Below are 22,553 nucleotides of genomic sequence, written 5' to 3'. Positions count from 1 at the left end.
GTATCTTTCTAATAGCTCTTTCAAGACTTGTAAAGGCTACTTTCATTTCTCTTGGCATTCTTGCAATTGTGCCAATATCATCTGCTTATGCCAGCACCTGAACTGAGTTATACAGGAGAGTCCCTCTTGTATTGATGCTAGCACCTCTTAGAACCTTTCCCAAGGCTACATTAAACAGAAGTCAGGATAATATATCTCCCTGTCTTACTCCAAGTTCTTGTGATCACAGTACTTGACAACATATTCTGTATTTTAATTTCACTCTGGGTTTTTTTCATAGTACCTTTCACTAAGGCAATAAATTTATAAGAAATGTCTAACTCTGCCAATGCTGTAAGCAGCTCCCTTCTGTCAGTACTATAGTAGGCTGATCTGAAGTCAATAAAGACGGGATGTGGATCAATCCCAAATTCTTTGCATTTTTTTCTAATAGTTGCTGTATTGTGAAGATCTGATCAACAATGTATCTTCTACATCTACATAGAAACTCTGAAATCACTGTACTGTGCTCAGCAGAGGGCACCATATACTACTACTAGTCATTTGCTTTCTTGTTCCACCCACAAATAGAGTGAGGGAAAAACAATTGTCTATATGCCTCCAAATGGGCACTAATTTCTTGTATCTTCTCTTTGTGGTCCTTACACGCAATGTATGTTGGCGGCAATAGACTTGTGTGGCAGTCAGCTTCAAATGCTGTTTCTCCAAATTTTCTCAACAGTGTTTCCTGAAAAGAACACCATCTTCTCTCCAAGGATTCCCATTTGAGTTTCCAAAACATCTCCATAACACTTAAGTTTTATTCAAACCTACCAGTTACAAATCTAGCAGCCTGCCTCTGAATTGCTTCAATGTCTTCCTTCAATCCGACCTGGCACAGATCCCAAACACTCAAGCAGCACCCAAGAATAGGTTGCACCAGTGTCCTATACACGGTCTCCTTTACAGGTGAACCACTCTTTCCTAAAATTCTTCCAATAAAACGAAGTCGACCATTCCCGTCCCCCACTGCAGTTCTCACATGCTTGTTCCATTTCATATCGCCATTCAGCATTATGCCCAGATATTTAAATGACTTGGTTGTGTCAGGCAGGACACTAGCAATACTATATTCAAGGATTACAGGTTTGTTCTTACTATTCACCCACATTAATTACAATTTTATCGCATTTAGAGCTATCTGTCATTTGTCACACAAACTAGAAATTTTGTCGAAGTCGTCTTGGATCTTCCTGCAGTCACTCAATTTCAACACCTTACTGTACAACACAGCATCATCAGCAAACAACCACAGATTACTGTCATCTCCCCTGATGACTCCCACATTGGCAGTCATCAACAGAATTTTCAACATAGGGTGTAAGCCTATTAAAAAGGATGTTGGAGAATATTTTGTAAGCTGTTGGTAATGGATAAATTTCTCCATAGTTAAAGCACTCCATAGTAGCACCTTTCTTCTGTATTCAGCATATGATGCCTATGTTCCAGCTGTCACGGGTACTTTCATATATCCAAAACTTTACTTCAGGTTTTTGTAAATGTTTGACAAATTCCTCTCCTGTAGTTTTAATGAGTTTTGCATGTATCAGATCTGTTCCTGGTGCATTATTATTCTTCAGATTCTTGATAGCTGCCTCCATTTCCTTAACAGTTGGTACTGGTTCCTCTGTTTCTGAGCTCCTTGTATTTACAGAGGGTAAAAGCTCTTGGTTCTCAGCTGTACCATCATTCAACGGTTTGACACTTTGTCAAAGTCCTGAACCCACCTTTTACATATTGTGTCATCACTAAAACAATGGTTTCATACTAAACAACAAATTCCAGAAGAAATAAAAATTGCTATGTATACAATATTTAAAATGGTACTAGAGGAATTTCTGATAAAGCACTTACTCCATTCTGTATAAGCATGTATGAATATGTAACATAAATGTTACTTAAAACTTCAATTCTAAGAAAAGGCATCTAATTCCTTCTACAATTAGCTTAAAGCCGAAGGGAATAAGAAAGTAAAGAGGATACATATTTTCAGAAAGTTCTACAAGATCATTTAGTAAATACATTTAATTGAAAAGAAAAATAATTAACTTTTCTGTTAGCAAAAGAACATGTATTCAGGGTGTGTAGATATCATTCTCAGCCTGTAACTATATTAATTATTTGCCTGTTGATAGTCATTTAACATTAATCTGCTTGAACTCATACTTTCCTAGTCACAGTCAATGATCATACTCAACAATTTCATCACAAATTATTGTGATTGTGGTTATAAATATTCCTTTTCATGAAAATTCTCACATCATTTTGATATGGCATGCATGATATGTTGCATAAATGTAAAATATTTACTTGTTCACAGTTGTGAAAAATGTGTAGCTCTATAATACCCTCCTGCCATTAAAGTCACAAATAATTAAATTTTACTTATTGTACATATACAGTATAGTAATAAGAATATGCTGAAATTTGTATATCATTGTGAGGTCTACAGGATGCAAAATTCAGTAGACAGAGATGCCATCTCTGGCAGCAACAATAACCCTAATTCAGCTTGGCATTGAGTTAAACTGAGCTTGTATGAGAGATATCGATACATGACTATTTTCTACTTGAAGTCTGTGACATCATATGTAGTGGCTATCAAATAGTGTCATGTCTGTCTCTTTGCAACCCACACCAAGATGCTTTTGATTGGTGAGAGATCTGGAATATATGCCGGTCATGGCAACAGTTGAACACCCACTGTATTGAGGTAGGTGAGGGCAGCTCAGACAATATGCTGTCTTTCATTTTGTTGTTGAAAGTTAATCCCATAGAGACCTCAAAGGCAATGCACAACCCCTTACCCCATGACATCAGAAATATAATGAGTGCTGTCAAAATTACCAGCTATGATAAGCAGAAGTAATTGTGTTGTGTACATAAAGACATCACATGTTATCACATTAGGTGCTGGCCCCATATGGCGAAGACAAATACAATTTGGCAGGGTTCATTTTCTTTACAGACTCCACATACGGAAACATCCATTGTGATGTTGTACACAGATCTGGCACTTGTCTGAAAGTCAATGTGACATTACTTGTCTCCAGTGTTATCATTGGCTGCATCACTGTCAGCACAACTATCACAATTGCTCTGTCCAGGAAAGATACAACAATGGTTGCAATATTGACAGTCCATAGTGCTCCAGATTTCATCACACTGCCCATGTGAATACTTGCCTTTCTGCAAACAAGTTGTTTTCCTGAGTCAAGATATTAAATAAATATTCTGGATATTTTCAAACCTTATTAGCTCTTGAGCATAGCTTTGGCTTATATACAGGGTGCAACAGGTGTATGTGCAGATATTTCTATTCGTGACACAGGATGGTGGAATGTTACACCAGTATTCACATCATTTGCAGACTAAGAACTAGTGCTATTAGGATTAGTATGTTTTTAGGTTGGTTAGCACATCTAAGTACATGTGGCAAGAGCAAACATTAATGCTTATTTTCCCCTGGGCAGCAGGTCAGGTGTTCATGGCCCAGTTATGGCCATGTAAAAAAGATTGGGTCATAAAGTCTGTAATGTCTCTGTGAGAAAACTGTTTGATGCACAGAAAAGCAAGCAACACACTGATGTGTGTAGATGTTAAGGTGCCCCAAATGAAAGTATCTGTACTTGTACTGGTTACAGCTCTATATTTTTTATTGATTACATATCGATAGTTTCATATGCTACCAAGTCATACTATGAAAATTAGCTTTGTATAAATGTCACTACAAACTTGTAAAACACAACCTTCTCTTTATTTCTGTTTTGTAAACTCTTTTTAATGTCATTCATGATCAATGACAATTTTTTTTATTTGTTTACATCAATGTTGTGGCATAATATCCATAACTATTAAAAATATCTAATTTATTTTTTTACTTTCACAAATACATTTTACTTCGATAATGACTGGAAAGATTTTCTGTTTGTAATAAACAGTGAATATTTTGTCATTATGTCAAAAATCTTAAAAATGGAAGTTCATAAACTTTTATTTTGACAGAGAATTTTCTGGATGCTCCCATAACAAAGTATAATTTATTGGTATACGTTGTAATTTCTAGAATGTGATTGTCACTCTGCAGCGGAGTGTGTGCTGATATGAAACTTCCTGGCAGATTAAAACTGTGTGCCAGACTGAGACCCAAACTCGGAAACTTTGCCTTTCACGAGCAAGTGCCCTACCATTGGAGATACCCAAGCACGACGCATGCCCCGTCCTTACAGCTTTACTTCTGCCACTACCTCATCTCCTACCTTCCAAACTTTACAGAAGTCCTCCTGCGAACCCTGCAGAATTAGCACTTCTGAAAGAAAGGATATTGTGAAGACATGGCTTAGCCACAGCCTGGGGGATGTTTCCAGACTGAGATTTTCACTCTGCAGCGGAGTGTGCGCTGGTATCAAAAGTTTCATATCAGCACACACTCCACTGCAGAGTGAAAATCTCATTCTGGAAACATCCCCCAGGCTGTGGCTAAGCCATATCTCTGCAATACCCTTTCCTACAGAAGTGCTAGTTCTGCAAGGCTCGCAGGAGTTTGGAAGGTAGGAGATGAGGTACTGGCAGAAGTAAAGCTGTGGGGACAGGGCATGAGTCATGCTTGGGTAGCTCAGATGGTAGAGCACTTGCCTGTGAAAGGCAAAGTTCTCAAGTTTGAGCCTCGGTCCAGCACACAGTTTTAATCTGCTAGGAAGTCTCATTGTAATTCCTGTAAGAAAGGCATCATTAGTATCCGACCTTACTTATTAATGTTTGACACTCTTTGCTATGAATACTGTGAATAAAGAGATACTATACATGAAATCTTTATTATGAAAACTGTAACTTAAATTGTTGAAAATTCTTGTGAGATGTCTGCTGAATTCAAAGAACTGCCAATAAAAGTGGACGTACGAAAAGTACCACAAAAATTCAGTAATTCTTGTACAAATACCAGTGACTTATTTCTTTTTTTTAGTAAGTTTATGCAGACATCACAATCCCTGGCTACTCAAGTCAACTACAACTTTTCAAACTGTTGTGGAGTACTTCCTATAATTATTGTCATAGTAGCAGCAATATCTAATATACTTTGTTGCAGTGTTCAAGTGTGCTTCATAACCCAATGTATGCTTATCTCATTAAGCTCATTGTCACCACATATATATTCAGTTCATGTGATTCCTGCCATTGTTTACATTTATACTTCATGATTATTATTTCATATTCCTGGTTTAGATCTATCATAGCATTTTATGCATAATTTACAGCCAACACTACTATTTTAATGTCTTTTTATTATATTGTAATTTATTTTATTCACATACGTATTATTACAAACTAACTACAACTATATGGGATCATTGTCATCACTATCTTATACAATGCTGCTTGAGAGAGTATTAATTAACAGACTTTTCTTTCATTAAAGCTAATGAACTTTATTCTGACATAGCATATTATCTGTTGTCTTGTTGGATGCTGAGTTTTCAGCAGAAGATTCTACATTTATTGCAAAGGAAATACCATACACATATTAACTCATCACCAATCAATTATTAAAGCCTTATTCTTACCATTTCTGTAATCAATTTATCACCAAGCTTAAAGATTTAGTAATTTTTTTCACATTTCATAAATTACAGTTCTGTTTGCTACCTATGATACTTTCCTAAATCAGCACGTTATCACCTATTAAAATTGCCTCATATCAGCTTCAAGAGTATGCTTGTTGTATTAAAATCGTGCCCGTAATGGAGCCCACAAAAAAATTTGAAGTGTTGAAATTACAAAATACTATAAGCTACTAGTATATTTTGTGATCTGTCAATGGCATTTGACTGTGTAAATCACAATATTATTTTAAGTAAATTAGAATATTATGGTGTAACAATAAACAAGGCAAAATGGTTCAAATCCTATATCTCTTACAGGAAACAAAGGCTGTTATATGGAAAAAGACATGTATTAAGCAATTGGTCATCATCCACTGGGAAACTAATTACATGTGGAGCCCGACAAGGTTCCATCATAGGGCCATTACTTTTTCTTGTGTATATCAATGATCTTTTGTCTGTAACACTACCTGATGCTAAGTATGTTTCATTTGTGGATGATAGAAACATTGCAGTAAATACTACATCAAGAATGGTCTTAGAAAGATCAGTTAATTAATTTCTCATAACTTTGGGAAAAAAGACACTACATGTAGCTCAGAAACCGTAAGTGGTTTCACACTGGTATATGTCTAAAATCTTGTGATAAACAGATAGAACAAGTTAACATTTTTAAATTCTTTGGATTACAACTCAATAATAAATTCTGCTGGGAGGGGCACACCACAGAACTGCTGAAATATCTGCACAAATATCTGTAATGTAAATGTTTCCAGATGTAGGTGACATAAAAATAAAAAGAAGCTGGCATATTATGATAACTTTCTTTCCATGATGCCACTATTTTTTGGGGTAGCTCATCAAGCCAAGACAAAGTTTTCCAGGTCTAGTTACATGTGATAAGAATTACGGTACATGTGAGGTGAACTGAAGAGCATCCTGCAGATGACTGTTTAGAAACTAGAGATACTGGCTACTTCTTTCCAATATATTTATTCCTTATTAAATTTGTCATTAAAACATATTTCCTTCTCAGACCAACAGCTCAGATCATTGAATGATCACTAGAAATAAGAACACTCTGCACAAAGATTTAAGGTCAGTTACTTTGTTCCAAAAGTCATTCAGTATTCAGGAACAAACATTTTCAATAACTGGCCAGCAGTCATAATACACTCCTTGAAATTGAAATAAGAACACCGTGAATTCATTGTCCCAGGAAGGGGAAACTTTACTGACACATTCCTGGGGTCAGATACATCACATGATCACACTGACAGAAAGACAGCCACATAGACGCAGGCAACAGAGCATGCACAATGTCAGCACTAGTACAGTGTATATCCACCTTTCGCAGCAATGCAGGCTGCTATTCTCCCATGGAGACGATCGTAGAGATGCTGGATGTAGTCCTGTGGAACGGCTTGCCATGCCATTTCCACCTGGCGCCTCAGTTGGACCAGCGTTCATGCTGGACGTGCAGCCACGGCAAACTGGCTGACACTGACGGCGGTGGTGCACAAATGCTGCGCAGCTAGCGCCATTCGACGGCCAACACCGCGGTTCCTGGTGTGTCCGCTGTGCCGTGCGTGTGGTCATTGCTTGTACAGCCCTCTCGCAGTGTCCGAAGCAAGTATGGTGGGTCTGACACACCGGTGTCAATGAGTTCTTTTTTCCATTTCCAGGAGTGTAAATTTATTTACTAATAAAGTTCAGATTAAGAGGAGCCTAAAAGAATTTTTGAAGGCCATCTCCTTCTATTTCATTGATGAATTTGTTAACTATCTGATGTGTGTGTGTGTGTGTGTGTGTGTGTGTGTGTGTGTGTGTGTGTGTGTGTGTGTGTGTGTGTGTGTGTGTGTTTGTTTGTGTGTGTGTGTGTGTGTGTGTGTGTGTGTGTGTGTGTGTGTGTTACTAATACACAGTCCAGTCACATTAATGTGACCACCACCTATGTTTGACACCAATATGCAGTAACCACTCACAGAGGATAGGTGGCAGCACTAGCAGTGGAGAGTATACAAAGCATGTCAGGGATGCAGAAAACACTGCAGCAGTTCACATAATATGGAAATGGAGTGATTTATCTGATGCCCATTGGCTTTCAGGTAAAGGGTGGAAGCATTTCTGAAATGGCTAAGTCAGTAAACTGGTTGTGTGTCACTGTGGTTAAAACATATGTTGCATGGCAAAATGGTGCTACCAAAACAAGCACCAAGGCAACTGTGGTGCACCAAGGGCCATAGATGACAGGAGTAAAAGATGGCTGCAAAAATCTGTACAAGCAAACAGACGTGCAACTGTAGAGCAACTGACACCTCAGATGAACCAACAGTGTTTCCTCAATAACCATTTGGCGAACATTGCTGCATATGGGCCTTCACAACTGGCACCTGGTTCATGCACCCATGTTGACTGCAGTTCATCAGTGTCAAAGCCTGTAATTTGCACGTCAGTAGTGCAACTGGATATCCACTAAGTGGCAGGTGGCCTTTCCAGATGAAGTATGTTTTAGGCTCCATTGGACAGATTTAAACTCTACTAAGAATCTGTTGGACCACCATGATCAGGCTGTTCACACCATGGATCCTCAACTGAGAAACTTAGTGCAGTTGGTCACAGCACTGGAGTGTGCATGGCTCCACATACCTGTTGGTACCTTCCAATACCACTCTGACTCTCTTCTTGCATGTCTTGCACTGCAAAAGATGGTTATTCAGGCTTTTTACAGGTGGTCACATTATTATAACTGGACAGTGTAATACCAAATAATATGAGTGATAGTACCATCTGACTTCTGTATAACTTCAGTGGAGTAGCACAATAATTGCAGAATTTTGATTATACATGGCTAAAATAGCCTAAGAATTACCATATGCATATGAGTATATTGAACATTTATCTGTTTTGTGACACGTTATTTTTTACCTTTTAATAGAAAACATGTTTAAGATTTCTTTTCTCTTTCCATTTCCATGGTGACCATTTCACTGTGGAAGGTACATTATCATATTTGTTTTTCTTTGTAAATATTTATTGTGTATCCTTTATTTTTGACATGTTCTGCAGCCTGGAGAATCTGTTCACTATGATCTATTGGAACAAAAATACCCCTAATCTAAGCAAACACACATTCATTCAATTGTTGAAAATTTTGTAAATAGCTTTCTTCACTTACCTTGATTTTTTATCATTTTTCTACATTAATAAATCTAATCAAGATCATCATTATACATCATATGCTGTTATTAAGACATGCAGCATTGCTTTTGCTGATGAGACATACATATATGAAGTTGCAGTGTTCTTGTTTGTGATGATAACAAAAGGTTACTTTTCGCAGTTATGGAAAGGATAATAACCTCATAAGTTTCTTTAATTTATGTCTATGGTCACAATCTTTTTTGTTTAACAGATTACCAGTTTCGGTCTTTAATGACCATCATCAGATCTGTTTCATAAAAACAAAGTCCTAATGTTTTACTGACAACATGACTCGTGCATGTGATGTGATTTATATGTATTTGACGATGCTGGTGCTGATTCCGCATTTAACATTTGACGATGCCATTATGGCTGCAGTACATTACGACTTTGTTTTTATGAAACAGATCTGATGATGGTCATTAAAGACCAAAACCGGTAATCTGTTAAACAAAAAATGTTGTGACCATAGACATAAATCAAAGAAACTTATTACATATACGGATCACTGTGTTTTTTCACGGCAATGTCACAGCTTGTGATAATAACCTCTTTGTTTGTAATGACATGGAGCATTGCTTTTGCTGATGAGACATACAAATATGAAGTTTTGGTGTCACTGTTTGTAATGATAACAAAAGGTTACTTTTCTTAGTTATGCAAATAATAATATCCAATTTGTTTGTAATAAAAGACAAAATATCAATGCAAGAGGTACAATTGACATTTCGCCGTGTTGCCAACTCCTGAACAAACTGTGCACCAGTCATATGAGTCAGGTTTTAGAATAACTCTCTAAGTACTCAGTTTGGACTACTCTGTTGCCTATCCTGTTTTGAGGCAAGAAACACACTGTACAAGAAGAATTTAAAAATATGGACCTGTGGTTTGCTGAGAGCTACAAGGGTAAGGAACACAAATGTGTGAAACCTTTCATATAGAAAGGTCAAAAATATTTACTGTTTCCTTATCTACAGAAAACCTAAACTGGGTATTTGAAGTATATAACCAATGGATTTATCATTACAGAATGTAAAAACTGGTACAGCACAGATGTTCTTAGAAGCTGAATATAAGGCAGGATTGATTATCATGACTCCTTTCTCTCCCAAAATTTTCTTACAGAATATGACTGGTCAAGACCTTGGGTTCATATTTGGAACAGGCAAGGGTGAATCACTTATTCTGATTTAGGTTTTCTGGTTCTTCTGTAAATTACTTCATATTAAAGAGTGGGTGGCTTCTGTAATAAGGCTATGCCCAATTCTTCCTCATAGTTACTATTTTAGCTAATGTTTTCTTCCTTCCAACACCATCAACATCTTATTAAACTCCAGCTATTCTTCATTCATTTTTCTAGCATAATTCTTCAATATATAAATGATTTATTTCCTTGCCTTCCACCAGAATATTTTGTATATAGAGACTGGATATTATCCATGACATCACAAATGATATTTTGAAGTTACTTAGTCCTTCTAAGTTGAAATTGTACCAATAGTATGATACAACCAACTGCCAACAACATGTTTACATCTTCTCCATGAGAGATGTTTTTATTGTATTTGTCAGTGTCTGTAACACACTATACTTTAACAATGAGTATATTCAAAATTATTTACTATTCAAGACCTTGTAGGAAATCCTGATAAATAGGTATCCAGATAAAACTAACACATAGAAGAGCAAAACTCCAATAATTTATTGAATAATTGAACTGGTAGTAGTTCATATGTACTGTTATAATCCTACAGAACAACTTCTGATTTTCCATTTTCACAACGTACACTCCATTCTTCTTTTATTATTAGGCCATCTGCTGCAAAATGTGGTGCATTTACAGAGATCACTCAGAGGCATGTACTTCAATTTTGGAGTGACCATATGGGCACAAGTGATGCTGAACGTTCTGGACACCCTGTGGAGGTTACGACTCCAGAAATCATTGATAAAATGCATGATCTAGTGATGGATGACAGAAGAGTTAAGGTGCGTGAGATTGCTAGTGCTGTGGGCATCTCGAATGAATGGGTACATAATATTTTGCATAAACATTTGGACATGAGAAAGCTATCCGCAAGATGGGTTCTGCGATTGCTCATGCTTGACCAAAACCGAATCGTGTGAAGTGTTTCAAGGATGGTTCACAGCTCTTCAGAAAGAATCTGCAGGACTTTAAGCGTCGTTTTGTCACTGTAGATGAAACATGGATACATTACTATACTCCTGAGACGAAACAACAATCGAAACAATGGGTACCAATGGAGAATCTGCACCAAAAAAGGAGAAGACCATCAAATGGTTGGAAAGGTTATGGTGAGTGTCTTTTGGTATTTGCAAGGGATAATCCTCATCGACTATCTGGAAAAGGGTAAAACTATTACAGGTGCATATTATTCATCGTTATTGGGTCGTTTGAAAATCGAGCTGCAAGAAAAACGCCGGCGATTGGACCGCAAAAAAGCCCTTTTCCGTCTCGACAATGCACCAGCACGCACTTCAGCAGTTGTGGCAGCAAAATTAATGGAAATAGGATTCCAACTTGTTTCAAGTCCCCCCCCCCTATTCTCCAGACTTTGCTCCCTCAGACTACCATTTGTTCCCCAATTTGACGAAATGGTTGGTGGGACAAAGATTTTATTCAAACGAGGAGGTGATTCATCAACTAATAGCTATTTTGCAGACTTGGACAATTCCTATTATTCAGAAGGGATCAACAAACTAGAATAGCGTTGGACGAAGTGTATAAGTGTAAAAGGAGACTATGTCGAAAAATAAAAACAGTTTACCCCAAACACGTAAGTAGTTTTTATTTTTGCACGGATTTTTCAAACGCCCCTCGTATGTGAGCCGCTTTGCCACTTTCCGCCCGTCGCTCGCCGCTTACCGCTCGTATCATAGCCGATACCTAATGATGCGGTCTCTGTTTTCATGGAATGGACTGGGTCTTGTCCTGCCAACCAAATCCGGCAATTCTGTGTCATCAGGCAACAGAACAGATGCCATGAATTCCACCAGTAGAATGAGACTTTCACCATATGAAGTGTCTGCTCTGGATGATTTTAAGTCTTCCTTCTAGGCTGACTGAACCCCTCAAAACATCCAAGACACTGTGGCTGTCTACTGGTCATGGTGGCACATGTGTGCTTCTATTATGATACAGTGACAGCACTGTATGAGGCCATTGCTCTGTGGATAGTAAACCACTGTGTTGGACACTGCATAGTTTACAGAATTCGGAAAACAGTTGTGATCCGAATTGGTGCCCTTGGTTTGCAGTAACGGATGTAGGGCAACCAAACCGCACTATCCATATTTGTAGAAATGCCTTAGCTTTGCTTGCTCGTGTCATATCCATCAATTGAACTTCCTCTACCCAATGGGTGACTCGGTTTCTTGCTTAGAGGATGTAACGATAGCCGTTAGACTTTGGTAGGGGTCTCATGAGGTCGAAATATAAATGTTGTGAATGTCCTTTCGGTATCATATATTTGCCATGTTTGGGGAATGTATAACATCCGATCGTGCTGTGCTGGGAGCTGATACATATTTGTGTCCATGTTCTGCAGTCTGCTTTCACATTAGGCCGTACAAAAAGTTCTGTGATCAACTTGGAGGTTTGTCGGACTCCAGGTTGTGACACATTATACAGACTGTCAGAAATTACTTTGTGGAGCAAGAGTGTGCTAGGAGATATCACACAATAACTGCTTATTCATACCAGGGATCATTGTCCATTCCAACATCAGTCTACTGATGTTGTCTTGTAAAAGTGCCATGATCTGTGAATGCCGCTATTGTGTCTCAGCCAGTTCACCATATTCTATACTAAGAGGAAGTTGGCCACTAAGTTGTTGACTCCATTGAGGTGTCATACAACTGCTGGAAAATCGTGAAGGGTCTTTGTTTTATGTTCCCGTGGAAGTGTCTGACGCTTCATAGAGTGCCAACAATTCCCTGTCGTAGGCGGACCATCTGTGTCATGACACTGAGTTTCTGTGAGAAGTTTCTGTGAGAGGCGTTGTTTTCGGAATGGTACCCACCTGCGAGCCTGTGTCAATGAAGAAATACTGGTTCGTCTTCTTGTCTAGGGTGTATAACCTGCTGGCCTGAGAAGTTTGAGCTGAACTTGTGTATCTGACTCATGTGGAAGGCAGTTGCTCTTGAAACATCCTCGTTGGCTGTGGGCTTACCTGCCATGAACAGCTATTGACACTAATTCCCTTTAGCTGCTGCAGTCTGTTGATTATACACTCCTCGAAATTGAAATAAGAACACCGTGAATTCATTGTCCCAGGAAGGGGAAACTTTATTGACACATTCCTGAGGTCAGATACATCACATGATCACACTGACAGAACCACAGGCACATAGACACAGGCAACAGAGCATGCTCAATGTCGGCACTAGTACAGTGTATATCCACCTTTCGCAGCAATGCAGGCTGCTATTCTCCCATGGAGACGATCGTAGAGATGCTGGATGTAGTCCTGTGGAACGGCTTGCCATGCCATTTCCACCTGGCGCCTCAGTTGGACCAGCGTTCGTGCTGGACGTGCAGACCGCGTGAGACGACGCTTCATCCAGTCCCAAACATGCTCAATGGGGGACAGATCCGGAGATCTTGCTGGCCAGGGTAGTTGACTTACACCTTCTAGAGCACGTTGGGTGGCACGGGATACATGCGGACGTGCATTGTCCTGTTGGAACAGCAAGTTCCCTTGCCAGTCTAGGAATGGTAGAACGATGGGTTCGATGACGGTCTGGATGTACCGTGCACTATTCAGTGTCCCCTCGACGATCACCAGAGGTGTACGGCCAGTGAAGGAGATCGCTCCCCACACCATGATGCCAGGTGTTGGCAGTCCTGATTGTGGCGCTCACCTGCACGGTGCCAACACGCAAACGACCATCATTGGCACCAAGGCAGAAGCGACTCTCATCGTTGAAGACGACACGTCTCCATTCGTCCCTCCATTCACGCCTGTCGCGACACCACAGGAGGCGGGCTGCACGATGTTGGGGCGTGAGCGGAAGACGGCCTAACGGTGTGCGGGACCGTAGCCCAGCTTCATGGAGACGGTTGCGAATGGTCCTCGCCGATACCCCAGGAGCAACAGTGTCCCTAATTTGCTGGGAAGTGGCGGTGCGGTCCCCTACGGCACTGCGTAGGATCCTACGGTCTTGGCTTACATCCGTGCGTCGGTGCGGTCCGGTCCCAGGTCGACGGGCACGTGCACCTTCCGCCGACCACTGGCGACAACATCGATATACTGTGGAGACCTCACGCCCCACGTGTTGAGCAATTCGGAGGTACATCCACCCGGCCTCCCGCATGCCCACTATACGCCCTCGCTCAAAGTCCGTCAACTGCACATACGGTTCACGTCCACGCTGTCGCGGCATGCTACCAGTGTTAAAGACTGCGATGGAGCTCCGTATGCCACGGCAAACTGGCTGACACTGACGGCGGCGGTGCACAAATGCTGCGCAGCTAGCGCCATTCGACGGCCAACACCGCGGTTCCTGGTGTGTCCGCTGTGCCGTGCAGTGTTCGGAACAAGTATGGTGGGTCTGACACACCGGTGTCAATGTGTTCTTTTTTCCATTTCCAGGAGTGTATGTGGTGTTGCTGTCATGTCTCTCCATATGTGTTCGGTACTCTTCAGCAATTCGTTATTATTTTGGAGTAATTAAGGGATGCTGTGAACATAAGCCATTATAAGTAATGCAGCTGTTGTGGTAGCACAAAAATTCTATCAGCTATGTGCGATCTGCCTTTCATTTATTGTATTCACCAGAAATCATTGAAGCCCGTATTTGTGAAGATAGTTTACTTAACCGTATACTCCAAAGCGCGCCATCTGGCAAGAGTGCTGGATCTATTAATTCATGTAAATTCTCCCAAGCCTAGGAAGTTGTACTGACATCCTGTTTCTCTGTGAAAGCCATCCTCTGTGTCTGTTGTTCAGACTTTTGGATAACTGTTGAAGCAAACAGCCTTTTCTGCATCAGATTTGTCAGTGGCAAGAGGTGAGTAAGCCACACCACTAGAGAGACATGCGTAGTCACCAACACTGCTTATTAAACTGGAAAACGTCGAAGCATCATCTATGATGTCATGACTAGCCAGTATAGTCTCTGCAGTAGCAAACTATGTGTGTGGATGGTCCTGTTGAAATGGTGACAGTTTAGGTGGTGAACGCCGATTTACAGAAACTTCATGGAACATGCGCCCATATAGCACTACGTCTTGTGACCCAAGGGCTTTGGTGTACAAAACCCCACCGTTCGTGCTTGGTGTAAATGAAAACCTGGAAATCTTCTTATGTAACTCAGCCGGCAAAGCTCCACGTGATTTGAGAAACGGATTCAACTGCATTTTTCCCGGCACAGAATCACAAAGAAACAGATGGGGTTGTTGTTGTGATGCTGTGAAATCATAGGAAAACCCGCGTAGTTCATATGAGCACTGTTCTGCACCCAGGTAACCTGATCAGTATAGTTTGTACAGTCAATGAGAGGAACAGGTTGTGCCACACAATGACAGTGTAATGCTCCATGCGACCATTATTACGTGCAGGAGGTGAAAAATAGTCACTTTCTGATTTCATTGTGTACACTATCTGTTCAGCGTCGCTCACTACACATAAAGAGCCACTAAGAGTGTAACTGGGCTTGTAGAATGTCCACATAACAATTGTTCATTGGAACAAGCCATTGTTGCTGCGATGTACAGGGTGAATTAAACTTTCGCTACTTGAAAGGGCCCCCATGAAAAACGAGTGATCAGAGAACAATGAAAGATTGTGGAAACATTTGTAAGGAGATGCAGAAGAGGAACAACAAATAAACCAGTCAGCGAAACACACTTTAATTTCAACATGAAAGGATAACATTTGTTAACTGCGTATCACGTTTACGTTCGAAGTGACAAACATTGGTCAATGTGACGACCATCTGCATCCAGAACAACCTGGAACAATGCTTGAGATACAATTTCACAATGGTTCGCAGCTCTTTTTGAATGATGTACGAAGATTAGTTGTCATGACGCAACTAGTGCGCTGCTTGAAGATCGCACATTGCATCCTGCTTTCTCAACCGTGGCAATAACGTGTGGTACAATTCGCCGCCGGCTTCTCTCAGGAGCAGTTCTCAAATCGCCTGTTAATTAGAACATCGGTATCATGTGCTTCAGTCCTGGTGCGGAAGTAGGACATCTCCGTGTACCTTTAATGTGTCGATACTCGCGAAGAGCAGCAACGATATTGCTGTTGCTTTAATATTCTACAAATGCTAGAAACGTAGGTTTGCCTTTCCTTAATCTAGCTTCTAAGATAAGTCGTAGGGTCAGTATTGCCTCACGTGTTCCGATATTTCTACGGAATCCAAACTGATCTTCCCCGAGGTCTGCTTCTACTAGTTTTTCCATCCGTCTGTAAAGAATTCGCGTTAGTATCTTGCACCCGTGACTTTTAAACTCATAGTATATGTATGTATCTGATTATATATATATATATATATATATATATATATATATATATATATATATATATATATATATATATCAGATACGTACATATACTATGAGTTAACGACCCTCTACACCACTGCGTATGTTGGAGGTTGTTACGAAATACTATGTTCTTGTCTCAGACCCCTACCATAGGAAATCCCAGTGAAGAGGTAACCAAATAACACTTGTGTGAAGAAGGGTGAAATTGCGGTACTTTATTTGCGTAATTCACAGACCACATGTGCAGAGAAGTGCGTATAAGGAGGATACAAAGAGACTGACTACACGTTTCACTGCAAAAACAAATATAAGACTACAGAATTCAATGGGCCTATTTGATTTGTTGTATTGCACTGTGTGCAGGTGGCGCCTGAATTAACAACTGATGTCAAGAGAGAGACTGTAGTCACAGTGCTGAGTCAGGATGTTGTTGTTGTGGTCTTGAGTCCAGAAACTGGTTTGATGCAGCTCTCCATGCCCCTCTATCCTGTGAAAGCTTCTTCATCTCCCAGTACCTACTCCAACCTACATCCTTCAGAATCTGTTTAATGTATTCATCTCTTGGTCTCCCTCTACGATTTTTACCCTCCACGCGGCCTCCAATACTAAACTGGTGATCCCTTGATGCCTCGGAATATATCCTACCAACTGATCCCTTCTTTCAGTCAAGTTGTGCCAAAAATTTATCTTCTCTCCAATTTCATTCAATACCTCCTCATTAGTTATGTGATCTACCCACCTAATCTTCAGCATTCTTCTGTAGCGCCACTTTTTGAAAGCTTCTATTCTCTTCTTGTCCAAACTATTTATCGTCCATGTTTCGCTTCCATACATGGCTACATTTCATACAAATACTTTCAGAAATGACTTCCTGACACTTAAATCTATACTCGATGTTAACAAATTTCTCTTCTCCAGAAACGCCTTGCTTGCCATTGCCAGTATACATTTTATATCCTCTCTACTTCGACCATCATCAGTTATTTTGCTCCCCAAATAACAAACCTCATTTACTACTTTAAGCGTCTCATTTCCTAATCTAATTTTCGCAGCATCACCAGATTTAATTCGACTACATTCCATTATCATCGTTCTGTTTTTGTTGATGTTCATCTTATATCCTCCTTTCAAGACACTGTCCATTCCGTTCAGCTGTTCTTCCAGGTCCTTTGCTGTCTCTGACAGAATTACAATGTCATCGGCGAACCTCAGAGTTTTTATTTCTTCTCCATGGATTTTAATTCCTAATCCGAATTATTCTTTCTTTTCCTTTACTGCTTGCTCAATATACAGATTGAATAACATCGGGGAGAGGCTACAACCCTGTCTCAATCCCTAACAACCACTGCTTCCCTTTCATGCCCATCGACTCCTATAACTGCCGTCTGGTTTCTGTAAAAATTGCAAATAGCCTTTCGCTCCCTGTATTTTACCCCTCCCACCTTCAGAGTGTTCCAGTCAACATTGTCAAAAGCTTTCTCTAAGTCTACAAATACCAGAAACGTAGGTTTTCCTTTCCTTAATCTATTTTCTAAGATAAGTCGTATGGTCAGTATTCCCTCACGTGTTCCAACATTTCTACAGAATCCAAACTGATCTTCCCCGAGGTCGGCTTCTACCAGTTTTTCCATTCGTCTGTAAAGTTTTTGTGTTAGTATTTTGCAACCGTGCCTTATTAAACTGACAATTCGGTAATTTTCACATCTGTCAACACCTGCTTTCTTTGGGATTGGAATTATTATATTCTTCTTGAAGTCTGAGGGTATTTCGCCTGTCTCATACATTTTGCTCACTAGATGGTAGAGTTTTGCTAGGCCTGCCTCTCCCAAGGCTGTCATTAGTGCTAATGGGATGTTGTCTACTCTGGGGGCCTTGTTTCGACTTAGGTCTTTCAGTGCTCTGTCAAACTCTTCACGCAGTATCATATTTCCTATTTCATCTTCATCTACATTCTCTTCCATTTCTATAATATTGTCCTCAAGAACATCGCCCTTATATAGACCCTCTATATACTCCTTCCACCTTTCTGCTTTCCCTTTTTTGCTTATTACTGGATTTCCATCTGAGCGCTTGATATTCATGCAAGTCGTTCTCTTTTCTCCAATAATCCCTTTAATTTTCCTATAGGCAATATCTAGCTTACCCCTAGTGATATACGCCTCTACATGCTTACCATGTGCCCATCCCTGCTTATCCATTTCGCACTTCCTGTCGATCTCAGTTTTGTGACGTTTGTATTCTTTTTTGCCTGCTTCATTTACTGCATTTTTATATTTTCTTCTTTCATCAATTAAATTCAATATCTCTTCTGTTACCCAAGGATTTCTATTAGCCCTCGTCTTTTTACCTACTTGATCCTCTGCTACCTTTACTATTTCGTCTCTCAACGCTACCCATTCTTCTTATACTGCATTCCTTTCCCCCATTCTTGTCAATCGTTCCCTAATGCTGTTCCTGAAGCTCTCTACAACCTCTGGTTCTTTCAATTTATCCAGGTCCCATCTCATCAATTTACCACCTTTTTGCAGTTTCTCCAGTTTTAATCTACAGTTCATAAACAATAGATTGTGGTTAGAGTCCATATCTGCCCCTGGAAAAGCCGGCCGTGCTGACCGAGCTGTTCTAGGCGCTTCAGTCCGGAACCGCGCGACTGCTACGGTCGCATGTTCGAATCCTGCCTTGGGCATGGATGTGTATGATGTCCTTAGGTTAGTTAGGTTTAAGTAGTTCTAAGTTCTAGTTTTCTGATGACCTTAGATGTTAAGTCCCATAGTGCTCAGAACCTTTTGAACCACTTTATTGCCCCTGGAAATGTCTTACAATTTAAAACCTGGTTCCTGAATCTCTGTCTTACCTTATATAATCTATCTGAGACCTTCCAGTATCTCCAGGCTTCTTCCATGTATACAACCTGAGTCAGGATGCAAAGCAAAAATTCAAAGAAGACCCATAAACTTAGTTCAAAGAAAGCTGAAGTCATTGTAACTGACACTGGCAGTAGAACTGTTGAAGTGATTCTGTAAGAACTGATCACAGGTGAGAGCAGCTCCATTTTTTCTATTCATTTTTTAACGACAGCAACAACTTCTAGGTTTCAGCCTTAAGTATAGAATTTGCTGACAAGACACGGCAGTATTCCGGAATTTACAAATACTGATTGTTCACGAGTATAATGGATACAATATGTGAGTTTTTATATAAATTTAGAGCATGTTCACCAATTTTTCAATCTGCAGATGTTGATTATGTGGTTCTGTGTTGCTTTGAAGATGATGATACTGGCAATGCTTGTGGTACTGTAGGTACTGCTGAGGATGTTACTGTGTTCAGTTACACTGAGGTGACAAAAATCGCGGGATAGCGATGTTCGCATATGTAGATGGCGGCAGCATCGCGTACACAAGGAACAAAAGGGCAGTGAACTGGCAGAGATGTCACGTGTACTCAGGTGATTCACGTGGAAAAGTAACCGACGTGAATATGGTCGCACGGTGGGAGTTAACAGACTTTGAACATGGAGTAGTAGTTGGAGCTAGACACATAGGCCATTCCATTTCAGAAATTGTTAGGAAATATAATATTCCAAGATCCACAGTGTCAATGGTGGGCCGACAATACCCAGTTTCAGAAATTACTTCTCACCACTGACAACACAGTGGCCGACAGCCTTCACTTAACGACTCAGTTTAGCGGCGTTTGTGCAGAGTTGTCAGTGCTAACAGACAAGCAACACTTCGTCAAGTTACCACATAAATCAATGTGGGACGTACGACGAACGTATCCGTTAGGATCATGCGGCGAAATTTGGCGTTAATGGGCTATCGATCGACGCGAGAGCCTTTGTTAACAGCACGACATCGACTGCGGCGCCTCTCCTGGGCTGTTGACCATATCTGTTGGATTCTAAACGACCGAAACACCGCGACCTGGTCATCGAAGTCCCGATTTCGGTTGGTGAGAGCTGTTGATAGGGTTCAAGTGTGGTGTAGACCCCACAAAGGCATGGACCCAAGTTGTCAACAAGGCACTATGAAAGCTGGTGGTAGCTGCATAATGTTGTGGGCTGTGTTTACATGGAGTGGACTAGGTCCACTGGTGAGACTGAACCGATCATTGACTATATATGGATATGTTTGGCTACTTGGAGGTCACTTGCAGCCTTTCATGGACTTCACGCTTACTAACATGATAGAATTTTTATAGATGACAGTGTTCACGACTGGTTTGAAGTATAATCAGGATAATTCGAGTGAATGTTTTGGTTATCCAGACCGCCTGACGTGAGTCCCATTCAACATTTATGGGACATAATCAGGAAGTCAGATCGTGCACAAATCCTGTACCGGCAACACTTTCGCATTTAGGAACAGATATAGAGACAGCATGGCTCAATATTCCTGTACGGAACTTCCAACGACTTGTTGAGTCCATGTCATGTCGAGTTGCTGCAATACGCCAGGCAAAAGAAGGTCTGACACCATATTAGGAGGTATCCCATGACTTTTGTCACTTCAGTGTAGATGACGTTTGAGATATCTGTGTTGGAAATAGCTGGACAGTGGCAGGAGCACCAACAGCTCCCAATAGAGTGAGATGACGAAGTCTATGAGTAGACATATATTAAATGGTGTGTTAGTAGTAGGGGAGAGAAGTAAGAAGGAAACCCAAGAGAAGACGCGTATTTCTGGTAGTGAGGCTAAGGACATATATAGAGAGGTGATAAGAACTTAAGGAGAGATGAGGTTATCCCAGCATTTTTGTGCATTTGAACAACAATTGATCTTTATTTGTTGTATATGCAGCATGGACGACAAGATCAAATGTGGAACTGGTAGTAAGAGAACTAAGGCTTGGGATGCGTACCGCTGGAGTGTGTAGATGTTTTCGAGATAGATTGTGAGCAAGTAGATTGTATCTTCAGTTGTTGTTGGCGGATAGAGGGAATTAGTTATGTGGACTGTAGATTATGTTTCATTCCCAGTGTTTTTGAGGTTGTTATTGTGTTAAAACAGATGATGTTTTGAGAAATCTGTGTTGGAAGTGGCAGTACAGTGGTAGTGGCACCAGGACATACTAGGACTGTAAGTTTGAATTTAAGAAGATACGATTCGGTGTTTCATTTGCGTGATTGATTACAGGTGTTGCGTACGGTAAAAGACTAAAGATTACCAATATGTCTGAGATAGTGGGACTCCTTATAGTGAGTGCAGCTAGGAAGATTGTATTAGTTTTGAGAAAGTGTGTCCAGAAAAGGACGCCCTGATTTCAAAATTAAATATCTCGAAAACAAAGATCGATAGAGGAATTCAGTAAACGGTGTGTTTGTTGTGAAAGCTGTAAGAAGTTTATACAGCAGCTTGAAATAATAGTTACAAAAGCTGCTAACAGATGGCGCTGTACGCTGTACAGCTCATATCAGCACACATAAGTGAAATAGTCGTATGAAAACAATCTTTGCAAATAATCACATCACAATGTTTTCAAAATGTTCACCATTGGCACTACAGAGGTAACACAAACGAAGAATGAAATTCGCCATCACATTTCGTGGTGTCTCAACCGAAATGGATTCACATGCCACAGAGATCGCCGATTCAAGCTCGTCCAGCGTGGCGGGATGCTTAGGGTAGACCATGTCTTTCACTGTGCCCCACAACCACACGTCTTCGGCGGAACTCGAGAGAGTTGCGCCCTTCGAGGATTGATTTCCGTTGATTTCCGCAATCGTCGAAGCGATAGGTTTAGCAGCAGCAGCAGCTGCTGCTGCTGCAGTTCCAGTAGCGGTTCCCGTCGCAGTTCCAGCAGTTCCAGCAGTTCCGGCAGCGCAGGCACCAGTGTCAGCAGCAGCAGCAGCAGCCGCCGCCCCCGCAGCGCGACTCCTGTCGCCGGTGCAGCCCTTCCTGCTCGCCGTTCTCGTCGCCGGCTGACGCAGTCTGCCCCGTTCGTCGTCATCGCCGCCGCCGAGCCCGTCCTCCTCCGCCGCCGCAGCAGCAGGGCGGAGCCCCGGACCCCGCTCCCCGCCGTCGCAGCAGCAGCCGCCGCCGCCGCCGCCGCCTTCGCCTTCCTGGACTTGTGCAGTGTAGTGTAGTGTTCGTCTTCATCTTCGTCTTCATTGTCTGTCATCCTTAGTGTTTCTTTTTCCCTCATCCCGTTCAGTTGTTTCATTTCCCCATGACCACCCCTACCACCAC

This window comes from Schistocerca gregaria, chromosome X (assembly GCF_023897955.1).
Source record: "Schistocerca gregaria isolate iqSchGreg1 chromosome X, iqSchGreg1.2, whole genome shotgun sequence".
Taxonomy (NCBI): Eukaryota; Metazoa; Arthropoda; class Insecta; order Orthoptera; family Acrididae; genus Schistocerca; species Schistocerca gregaria.
This window is presented reverse-complemented; position numbering follows the sequence as displayed.